The sequence below is a fragment of the Triticum aestivum genome, chromosome 1B (assembly GCF_018294505.1).
Source record: "Triticum aestivum cultivar Chinese Spring chromosome 1B, IWGSC CS RefSeq v2.1, whole genome shotgun sequence".
In the NCBI taxonomy this organism is placed as follows: Eukaryota; Viridiplantae; Streptophyta; class Magnoliopsida; order Poales; family Poaceae; genus Triticum; species Triticum aestivum.
In genome coordinates, this window is record NC_057795.1 from 63,190,981 (window position 1) to 63,203,618 (window position 12,638).

The window sequence follows — 12,638 nt, forward strand, 5'->3', positions numbered from 1 at the left end:
AAAAAAAAGAATGGCCAAGCACGAGTGCTCTGCTTAGTAGTGGAAAACCAACAGCCGTGCTGCAATCGACTAACGCTGCAGTTAGTTGCAGAGGTGCTATGACTGACACTGGGGTAGTTGCAGAGGTGCTGGTCTGTGCGAGAGAAATCCCATCATTCTAAATTAAAAGATACATGTCGTTGTTTTAACTTTAATAACCAATTAATGGAAATATGTTGGTATTGGTTAAGGTCATCATGGAAATAAGTCAAATAAGTAGAGGGAAACTGGATAAACTAAAATAACTTTCTTAGGGGTCTTTATGAGAAGATCATAGTTAAGGTCATGGTGGAAGAAACCACGGATATATTGTTAGCACGGAAAGATCACTTAAGGTCATGGGGGAAGAAACCACAGATATATTGTTAGCAGGGAAGATCACAAATCCGTAGGTTCCTGAATAAGAGTGGTGATTAAGTTGTTGTTTCGAGATTTACTACCTGAATTTCAAATATCACTAATTATGGCAGGATAAACAAAAGTCTGCCAGTTGGATGATGAGGTGATTTTAGACATCTTGCCAAGGTGGGCACCAAGGAGCTCTCCAAAGAGAAATGTTTTACCTCGGTGAGTTGGAAGAAAGAGTGTCCTTTGAGCATAGGGAGTAACTTAAGTATGGAGGTCCAGAGAGCAGATTTTGGGAATTTAGAACTAGCAGTCCAGAGAGAGGAGTCAGCAAAATAATTAGACTTGAGGATGAGGTAGAGGTGGGAGGTGGGAGAGGCAGCAATTCTCTAGGCAGTAGAAAGAATGAGACCCTGATTCATGGCCTTGAGATTTCTAATACCCAACCCCTCACCCTCTTGCTTGGAAGGGCAAATGTCTTTCCACACTCTAAAATAAAGGCTCCTAGATGAGCTATCCTTTTTAATTCCCGTCCACCAAAAAAATCCTGATCATAGCGGTTAGTTTAGTGATAAATTTCTTTGTTAATAAAATGGTTGACATGCAATAAATTTCTTTGCTATCTAACTAGTTCCAGCCTAGCAGCATGCGAGCGCATGTTGGCTTTGTAAGAGGGCAACTTAGCCATAAATTTATCAAGCACAAAATTGTAAGGAGTGGTTCTATTTTTTGCCAGAAGAATGAGTGGGTGACCTAGATGAGTGAAATCACTGTTCATAGCTGGAACCGGGAAAATGGACATTGGCACTGAAAAGGATAGCAGATTTGTTCCATTTTTGGGTTTGACCTGACTTAGCACAAATGTGTTGGAGAATGTGTGCCATCTTGGATGCTTCCTCATGAGTTGCTTGCCCACAAACCAGAAGGTCATCTGCAAAAAGCAAAGAGTGGACAGGAGTACAATTTAGTCCAAGCACGATACCCAGTGGTGGAGCTAGCAGAAAACGACGGGGGGGGGGGGGGGGGGGGGGGAGGGGGGGGGGGGCAGAACAGAAAATATGATTGTTTTTTTGGGGGGGGGGGGCTAATAACTATTGTTATTAAAACCTTGATACTTCCAGGATCTAATTGCAACAGAATGGGTAACTTCCCGAGTGATAATAATGTTATCACTAACACGTTAGCCCTCTATGAAAGCTTGTTGAGACGGGTCAACGTAATCCGAAAAGTGAGGCTTGAACCTATTTGCAAGAATTTTAGCAATGGTCTAATAAGTTGGCACCACTTGGTCGATGGTAAATCATTCGACATCCAACGCAACACATACTACACGTGACTCAACACTTATTATGTTGATGCCCTTTTCCTTTTGAGAGATGTTCCCCCTTTTGATGTGGTATGGAATTGGTATTACGACCTTATTCAAAGGGAAGGATGTTCATAGCAAAAGCAAATGGTCGCAAAAAGTGTTGACTATTTTGGTTCGTATGAGAATCTTGTTGTTGTACGTGTGTACCCCATAACCAAGGGTGTTTGGATGTTCTAGAATTTAGTAGAATTTTGAACCCCTGTTTCAAAAGATAGTAGTTGGTTGGAATACAACTAGAACCAAGCGGGTCCAAGATCCGATGGTATAGGACGAGCGGCATGAAGGAGAATGTCGGTAGTTGCTACGCCTTCCAGCTGGGCAGATGCCATAACACATTTTAAAATGTTTGAAAAAAATCTAGCATATTGACACAATATCAATCTAAGTTATCACAAAATTTAATACTAAAATTCTAAACATTGCTTGAGATATAAAAATGATAAAATTGACATTAATGTGATAATGGGCCAACTCTAAAACCCAACTTACATTATGTACTATTCAATGCCGAATTTGTCCTTTATGTGAATAATACGTCAAGCGTGCGGGTGCTATGTCTCGCCAATAGGAATTCCTGATACCGTATCGATTCCTATTAGGAATTGCCTACGGGCGGGTGACTATCGGGCCGCCCCATTAGCGCAGGTCGCTCCCTGCCACCCGTGTCACTTTAGGTTCGCCCAGCTCCAGTTGTTTTCCTTTTTGGTTTTCTTTATTTTTTTAATTGTTTTTTCTATTTTTTTCACCTGTTCTCATCATTTTTTTGTTTTTTCCTTCATTCTAATTTGGTTTCTTCATTTCTTTTCACTGGTATTCTTTTTCCTTTTTTTCTCCGTTATACTTTGGTTTCCTTTGTTTCTTTCTTGGTTTTCATTTATGCTATTTTGTCGGGTTTATTTTTTAACACACATTTACTTTTTCTCAGTACTCAATGTACATTTGTTAGCGCATACATGAAACATTTTTTCGATACACATTGGACATTTTTCAAATTCTTAATGTATATTTAATAAAAATGCATGGCTTGAACAATTTTTTGAATAGAAGGTAATATTTCAAAATACACATTACAGATTTTCATAATGGCGATAAACATTTCTCTAAACTAAGTAAATATTTTCCTGTGTATAATTATCAAAATTTCACAGACATTTTTTGGAAACACATGAACAAATATCATGTACACTTTTTAAATGGAAGTAATCATTTATTTACCTACACGAACAATTTTTGATATTGCATAAATATTTTTTTAATGTCCCAAACATTTTTTTTAAACTTGGCATTTTTTAATTGTACGATTTTGTTTTTGACATTACACAAAAAAATAATTAGGAACACATTTTGAAATACACGCATATATTTTTTTGAACGTGGGACATTTCTAAAAATGTCACGGACATCTTTTAGTGCTAAGAAACATATTTGGCATTACACAAACAATTTTTACATTGTATACACATTTTCTAGAAACAATTTACATACTTTGTTAAGTGTGGGAATAAATTTTTATTGCCACGAACATTTCTTTGAAAAGTTATCAATTTGTTTTAAAGTGAGAAGTCCATACTACAACCTTGGACTACCACCAAAGTCTAAAACACAACCCTAAACTATGAAACTGTCTTGTTTACAACCATCAACTTTCAAACCAGACAAATAATAACTATGGACTGTGGTTTTGATCGTTTTTGACTGGTTTTGACTAGATGGTTTCCCAGCACAAGGTTGTAAACTAGACAGTTTCGTAGTTCAAGATTGTATTTTAGACTTTCATGGTATTCAATGTTGTAATATGGACTTCTTTTTTTTTAACTTCCCTAACAAAAATTTTATACTTGTTAACATTTTTTCAAATTCATGGTTTTGATTTTTAAAGTAAGTTTATGTTTTTGAAATATATGCATTTAAAAAACTAAAATTTGAGTGACATCAGGATGACGTCAGTATGACAACCCTCATCGCCTACTGGACCAGCCCACCACCTGCTCATTGTAGCATGCTCGCAGGCAAGGCGGACATTTGTCCGGCTATAAGCGAGACATAGACCCCTCCCCCCCCCCCCCTCTCTCCTCCGCGCGTACTCTATTAGTAGCGGGATGCCTTTTTCTGCTTGCTTCTTGATGAAAACATAATGACGTGCAAATTCTATATACCTAAGAGAGTGATCTCCACTACTTCTAATTATCTTGACATGCATACTTCCACATCATCAAAATTGTTATGGCCGTTAAATTTACTATCAAGATTAACTAGCATCCATCTGATCTACACACGAGAATTCCCTATGGTGCACCATGCACTAGTGGATTTTAAGCGGGTCTTAAATCACACTAGATTTAATTATGATACAACCCACTGCTTTTTTTTCTAGACGTGCAACCATGTCACGTCAACATATCATGCATATAAGTTATAAATTACATTTTTTGTATTAGCATATCCGTGCAGCACTGCCACATCATCAGTTCCTGCATGCAAGTCATCAGTTGTTTTCTTTAGAATGACACTTTTAAATGTAATCTAATTTCTTTTCTCTTTTACACATGCTTTTGTTATATGCTTATATTTTTTAATGTTTTAAATTGTATATCAAGAAAAACTCTTTCATTTCATTTTATTAATTTTAGTTGTTTATCTAGCATCCAATTACGCATTTAACAAAATTACCGCATCAACGTGCGGGGTATCATCTGCTTAACACAGTGCAGTCGACATATATTGCCAGTTCTGCACACTGACTCGGAAGCCACAGTGCAGTTTGTTTATGCAGCCCCGGCCTCTACTTTCCATGGTGCTCCCAACCAAGTCCCAAGTGGTTCTCCTTGTCATCCGCTCTAGCGCGGTAGACAACCAATATATGGTTCCACTAACGCCTAATCTGTTCCTTCCTTTTGATTGCCTTGAGAGATATTAGCAGCGCACTAGCACGCACTTGCGCATGCACGCTCAAAAGGCATGGAGACAAAATTAAGCGCCCGTTATACCATCCACCTCTCGATCGCTTTCCGTTATTCTAAGGAGAATTTTGGACGAGCCGATCAGGCCAATATCCAGGCCAGCTATCTATATAAACCATGTTATGTACTGCTCGAATGCTTCAGTCAGCGCTCGAGGGAACTGAGGACTAGAGCTAGAGAGAGCTGAGAGAAAGAAGAGGAAGATGGGCTCCAGCAGAGTTGGTAGAGTTTCAGTTGTTCTTCTACTGCTCATCGTCGTTTTGGTTTGCGCCGCAGGTCGGTTGTTTCCCCTGTTCTCACCCGTTTGATTTTGTTGTGCTAGAAAAGAAAACGTATTTTGTCTTCTGCTTGTTGGAGCTAAACTTTTAACTTGGATCTTCTGCTGTGATCTTTGTAGGAGGCAGGGGTCTGGCCGAAGAAAAGATTCAGAAGGTATATACTATATATGCCCATCTACTTGATTGTCCATCCATTCAGGCACCGCACAAGTGTAGACTTCTTTGAGAACTAAATGGTCTGTTTGAATTACAAAGTTGATAATACAAACTGAGTATGTTTCCAAGTTCCATGTGGACAAGTTTAAATTTCTATATATTTGGAGCTATCTTTATCAGGAAATAAAGTCTTATATTGTTCTCATCTCGCAAATTCAGGACCATCGCAACGCTGCACACAAGGAGGGAACGACAGCTCTAGGCAGTCATCCAAGGAACCTCATGGTGAAGACGAATGACTACGGCCGCTACGACCCGACTCCAGCGTTCTCCAGGCCTCGCTTCAAGCCTATACCTCACTGATGGACATGACCGTTGCTCTGCTCCTGTACAGTCATAAATATGGTTAAACTAATTAACAACATATATACGTATATAACTAAATCAGAATTGATGAGTATAGTACTATGGTTGTCATTTCTGTAAGGTATGCGAACCACTGGTTCGGGCACTGTTTTCCTAAGTTTGTAACTGATATAAGAGTAAGGGTTGTACTGTATGTCCAATGTTATATTTATAGTTATGCAATATGCCACAAAAACAATATGTTTAGATACTCCATTCAGCGATGAATTACAATTGTATACTTTTAGTCGCATATAACACATGTTTCACTGGTAAAATTGACGACCTAAATACATGTGCCACTACTGGAATCGCCGCCTTTGCCGAGTTCCAGAGGCTTTTGTACTCGGCAAATAAATGTTGTAGACGGAACGGAGCAAATATCAAATGCTTTCAGAGGCTTTTGTATCCAGCAAATAAATGGTGTAGATGGAACAGAGCAAACATCAAGTTCTTTCTAGGGGCTTTTGTACTCGGCAAATAAGGGCTCCTTTTATTCAAACGATTTGCATAGAAATTTTGGAGGATTGGAATCCTTAGAATTTTTCCTATGTTGATTGTTTGATTCATACGAATTTGATGGTACGAATTTGACGGTATTGCTTTGAGCAACTTGCATATCCTATACTGCTCCTGTTTGGATACTCTAACTTAGCTAGATGTTAGACTAACTCATGACTAACCATGAACTAACTGTAGCCAAAGAGGTGTTTGGATGACAGGGTTAGATTGACAATAAATGTACTTGATGGAGAGAGAAAAGTGATTTTAACTAGCTCCAATTAGCACCACTTGGCTGGCGGGATAGAGAGAGAAAAGTTTAGTGGGCCCAACGAGAACTACCTCCAATTAGAACCTCTTGGGTGGGATATTTTTTTGGTGGGTTTGGTGTAACTTGCTTCAATTTAATCCCCATGTTTGGATACTTTAGGGCTATTTGAGCCCCAACTAGCTCAAACTAACTCTAACCCATGGATCCAAATAGGGCCAAAGTTAGTCTCGGAAAACACATTAAGCCCTATATGCATGGACAAACAAAGTACATGATACTAGCAAACACTCGCCATTAGTAGTAGTTCATTGGTTGGTTTTGATTTTTGATTCAGTTGCTCTGCTGCTACCGTCCAATATTCGCGTGTGGTTGTCTCTAGAATAAAAAAAGGAGGTAGTACTTACTGTAGGAAAGGTGAAGTGACGGTTGCTTCGCCCGAGCAACTTATTACTATGGGAATATTGGAGTACCAGCGGATTCAACGAACAGAAAAATGATGGTTGCTTCGTCCGAGCAACTTACAGTGGCGAAAATGGGGCTCTATGATTTGACTGCTCACTAGTCATTATTACTATGCCGCAACGACCGGGATGAATCTTTCCCTGCAGTTGTGCACCCAATATTGCTGCATGGCAGGTGGATCCAGATGAAGGATGTCCCACATATCGGCGAAACGAAGTTGAATTGTTTCCGGCATTGCAATCAATCCTTCAGGATTTGTTTATATGCAAGCATAATTTTAATGAAATTGTACTTTGATGCTATGAAGGTTTCAACTTTGATTCCCGCAGGAAAAAAAAGGTTTCAACTTAGGATTCATGTGTCCTCTTGCCCCAAGATTGTCTCTTTACAACATTCCATCAAATACAAAAGAAACTACCATGGCTGCTAATGCATCTCAATGATTCACATACCAGTGCCAATATTCACATCACAACTGAAGACAAAGTTGTGAGTGAAGGAAATATGCCCTAAAGGCAATAATAAAGTTGTTATTTTATATTTCCTTATATCATGATAAATGTTTATTATTCATGCTAGAATTGTATTAATCGTAAACTTGATACATGTGTGGATACATAGACAATATACAGTGTCCCTAGTAAAGCCTCTACTAGACTAGCTCGTTAATCAAAGATGGTTAAGTTTCCTAACCATAGACATGAGTTGTCATTTGATGAACGGGATCACATCATTAGGAGAATGATGTGATGGACAAGACCCATCCGTTAGCTTAGCATAATGATCGTTATGTTTTATTGCTATTGCTTTCTTAATGTCATATACATATTCCTTTGACTATGAGATTATGCAACTCCCGGATACCGGAGGAATACCTTGTGTACTATCAAACATCACAACGTAACTGGGTGATTGTAAAGATGCTCTACAGGTATCTCGGAAGGTGTTTGTTGGCTTGGAATAGATTGAGATTTGAATTTTTCACTCCGAGTATCGGAGAGGTATCTCTGGGCCCTCCCGGTAATGCACATCATAATAAGCCTTGCAAGCAATGTGACTAATGAGTTAGTTGCAGCATGATGCATTGCATAACGAGTGAAGAGTCTTGCCGGTAACGATATTGAACTAGGTATGAAGATACCGATGATCGAATCTTGGGCAAGTAATATATCGACAAAGGGAATAACGTATGTTGTCATTACGATTTGACCGTTAAAGATCTTCGTAGAATATGTAGGAACCAATATGAGCATCCAGGTTCCACTATTGGTTATTGACCGGAGAGGTGTCTCGGTCATGTCTACAAAGTTCTCGAACCCGTAGGGTTCGCACGCTTAACGTTCGATGACGGTTTTGTATTATATGAGCTATCTGATTTGGTGACCGAATATTGTTCGGATTGCCGGATGCGATCACGGACATGATGAGGAGTCTCGAAATGATTGAGAGGTAAATATTCGTATATAGGACAATAGTATTCGGACACCGGAAGTGTTCTGGGGGTACCGGGTACGTATCGGGTCACCGGAAGGGGTTCGGGCAACCCCCGGCAAGCTATATGGGTCTAATGCGCCAAGAGGGGAAACACACCAGCCACTAAGGGGTTGGTGCGCCCCCTCCCCATATGGTCTGGCCAAATTGGAGAAGGAAAGGAAAAAGGGAATAGGATTTCCCTTTCCCCCTCTTCCCTTCCTACTCCGAATAGGAATAGGAAAGGGGGAGGACGAATTGGGAGGACCCCAAGTAGGATTCCTCCTACTTGGGGTGCCCCCTTGGCTGCCTCTCCTCCCCTCCAACCTATATATATATGTGGGGGGGGGGGACACCGCTAGAACACACAACAAACATTGTTAGTCGTGTGCGGCGCCCCCTCCAAATTTATGCCTCCGGTCATATTCACGTAGTACTTAGAGTACTTAGACGAAGCCCTGCACGGATCACTTCACCATCACCGTCATCATGCCATCATGCTGACGGAACTCTCCCTGAACACTTTGCTGGATCAAGAGTTCGAGGGACGTCATCGAGCTGAACGTGTGCAGAACTAGGAGGTGCCGTATGTTCGGTAATTGATTGGTCAGAACATGAAGAAGTTCGACTACATCAACCGCATTGTCAAACGCTTTCGCTTTCGGTCTACGAGGGTACATGGACACACTCTTCCCCTCTCGTTGCTATACATCTCCTAGATAGATCTTGCGTGAGCGTAGGAATTTTTTTGAAATTGCATGCTACGTTTCCCAACAGTGAGAATGTGTACACATAAAGAAAATATATAATTGATCGATGCTGTTCGTAGCCATGGCTCCATTTCCTGGGCACAATGTTCATTGGTTGGCAGCTAGTTTCATCCAGCTCTGTAGCCAAAAAGAGGTGTATGGAGAACATCACAATCCGATCATTTTGTGCAGCTCCACTAAAATCGAGCTGATCATCCCTGTTTGCAAAGATTTTCAGTCAGTGTGATTGCAATAATAGTGGAACTAGATGATGAAACATAACACATACAAATAGAAGCCCATCACCTCTGCGATCTTTCTTTAGGACTAACTACTTGCTGGAGAAGATTAGGCACGAAGTTGTTGGGGAACGTAGTAATTTCAAAAAAAAATCCTACGCACACGCAAGATCATGGTCATGCATAGCAACGAGAGGGGGAGTGTATCTTCATATCCTTGAAGATCGCTAAGCGGAAGTGTTTATCAATGCGGTTGATGTAGTCGTACGTCTTCATGATCCGACTGATCCAAGTACTGAACGCACGGCACCTCCAAGTTCTGCACACGTTCAGCTCGATGACGTCCTCGCCTTCTCGATCCAGCAAGATGGGCGAAGTAGTAGATGAGTTCCGGCAGCACGACGGTGTGGTGACGGTGTTGGTGAAGAACAATCTCCGCAGGGCTTCGCCTAAGTACTACGGAAACTATGCCGGAGGATAAACTAGAGGGGACGGGGTTGCCGGCACACGGCTTGGTGTTTCTTGATGTGTCTTTGGTGCTAGCCCTGCCCCTCTATTTATATGTTGAGCCTTGGGTCGAAACTTGGAGTAAAAGCCTCCACAAAGCCGGTTTCACCCGAAAGGCAAGAGTCCTTCTCGGACTCCAGGGCCAGACGCCAGGGTTCCCGGCATCTAGACCCAGACGCCAGGGACCCTGGTGTCTGGCCCCTGGACTCCGCAAAACTTCCTTTTGCGCTTTCCAAAAACCTTGTGGGCTTTCCCCTTTGGCCCAAATAACGTGTTCTCGTACGCAAACATTTCGGGAAACATCCGGAACCCCTTCCGGTGAATTCCGGAACCCTTCCGGAGATCAAACACTATTATCCCATATATCAAACTTTATCTCCGAACCATTCCGGAGTTCCTTGTCATGTCCATGATCTCATCCGGGACTCCGAACAACATTCGGTTACCAACATACATAACTCATATAATACTATATCGTCAACGAAACGTTAAGCGTGTGGACCCTACGGGTTCGAGAACTATGTAGACATGACCTAGAACTGTTTCCGGTCAATAACCAATAGCGGAACCTGGATGCTCATATTGGCTCCTACATATTCTACGAAGATCTTTATCGGTCAAACCGCATAACAACATACGTTGTTCCCTTTGTCATCGGTATGTTACTTGCCCAAGATTCGATCGTCGGTATCTCAATACCTAGTTCAATCTCATTATCGGCAAGTCTCTTTACTCGTTACGTAATACATCATCTCACAACTAACTCATTAGTTGTAATGCTTGCAAGGCTTAAGTGATGTGTATTACCGAGAGGGCCCAGAGATACCTCTCCGACAATCGGAGTGACAAATCCTAATATCAAAATACGCCAACCCAACAAGTACCTTCGGAGACACCTGTAGAGCACCTTTATAATCACCCAGTTACGTTGTGACGTTTGGTAGCACACAAAGTGTTCCTCCGATAAATGGGAGTTGCATAATCTCATAGTCATAGGAATATGTATAAGTCATGAAGAAAGCAATAGCAGAATACTAAACGATCGTGTGCTAAGCTAACAGAATGGGTCATGTCAATCACATCATTCTCCTAATGATGTGATCCTGTTAATCAAATGACAACTCATGTCTATGGCTAGGAAACATAACCATCTTTGATCAACGAGCTAGTCAAGTAGAGGCATACTAGTGACAATCTGTTTGTCTATGTATTCACACATGTATTATGTTTCCGGTTAATACAATTCTATCATGAATAATAAACATTTATCATGATATAAGAAAATAAATAATAACTTTATTATTTCCTCTAGGGCATATTTCCTTCAGTCTCCCACTTGCACTAGAGTCAATAATCTAGTTCAAATCATCATGTGATTCAACACCAATATTCACATCTGTGTGTGATTAATACTCACAGTTCACATTGTCATGTGATCAACACTGTCGTGGAATTAACACGTCAGATGTCCTTAGTGTGAGGACTTAGTCGCGAGGCCAACGCATCTATGTGGTAGCTTGAGAGGGGTTGAGCGGAATCGAGAGACGCAACCCAAACATGGGTTTAGACAGCTTCGGGCCCCGGGAAACATCATCCGGTAAAAATCCTACATGTTGTTTGACGCTAGATCTCATTATCATCACGAGGGAGTCGCCGTAAACCGGCTCTCCTCTAATTGTGTCTAGCCCTAGAGATTGTTCCTTCCTTGTCCCTCTTTGGGGAGCCCTGCCCCTCCTTATATATGTTGAAGGGGCGGGTTACATGTGGAGTCCAGCTCGGACTCTAACTTAAACTATTTTGACTTCCTTTCCTGGGCTTCTTAACGTCTGCCGGTTTAACATTGTCTGCCGGTTTAACAACGTCTGCCGGTTTAACATTGTCTGCCAGTTTAACAACGTCTGCCGGTTTAAAAATGTCTACCGGTTTAACACTTGCCGGTTTACCATCTGTCTTAGCCATTTGCCGGTTTAACACTTGCCGGTTTACCGTCTGTCTTGGCCATCTGCCGGTTTAACACCCGTCGGTTTACCGTCTGACTCAGCCATCTGTCTTAACTGTCTGCCGGTTTACCATCCGCCGGTTTACCAAGTCCCGGCCGATTTACGATTCCGGCCAGGTCATACCGCGGGGTATATCCCCGACATTAGCCCCCAGTTTAATTTGAATTTATCCATGTTAAATTGATCCTGATCATCCTTAAGTCCTTGTCACTTCCTTCTTATAGAAAATCCGGTTTAATAGGCCAGCTTCATAATCAACTTGCTGACACTGGTTTCTCATAGAAAATATATTGTGAAGAATAACTCCTTTGATTCAGCTCCCAATGCTTAAAAACAATATTGGTCCTTGAAATATTCATCTGATCTTCAGCCGGTTTAAGAATTTAACACTTGCCGGTTTATAAATATTGATAACACCGGGTGATACTTGTAGTTAACATCCAATTTGAAAATATACCTCCTATATGACTATCACTTGTAGCCCTCAAGTCTTAAGAAGGTAGCATAACAACAGCTTAAGACTTGCTTCAATATAAATTTCACAATCTTGAAGAAATCCAGGTTGTTCATCTCAATCACTAGTCAGAATTGAGTATTCCACATATGTAGCCCCCAAGTGCCGGGTTGTCATGCTTGCAGCAACCTGGGACTTTGTAAATATAATCTTGTAAAACTTTAAACAGCAACGTGTAGCCCCCAAGGGCCGGCTCAGTAAGATAATATTGAGCTGGGACTTTGATGTATATTTCAATGAAAATAACATCATATGATGTAACCCCCATCATGGGGCTTGAATTCACGTCCACAAGGTTAAGAGCCTTGTGCTTTACCAACTGAGCAGTGGACCCTTCAATATAATGAATAAAAAGCTTTGTACCTTGAATTGT

General features: G+C 41.1%; 1 long non-coding RNA gene across 1 annotated transcript; it reads left to right on the forward strand.

The window, feature by feature from the left end:
• Positions 1–4,738: 4,738 nt before the first annotated feature.
• On the forward strand, positions 4,739–5,763 carry LOC123086769 (uncharacterized). The gene is made up of 3 exons (XR_006441120.1): positions 4,739–4,989; positions 5,111–5,145; positions 5,367–5,763. It is a non-coding gene; the product is annotated as an uncharacterized lncRNA (long non-coding RNA).
• The last annotated feature ends 6,875 nt before the right edge of the window (positions 5,764–12,638 follow it).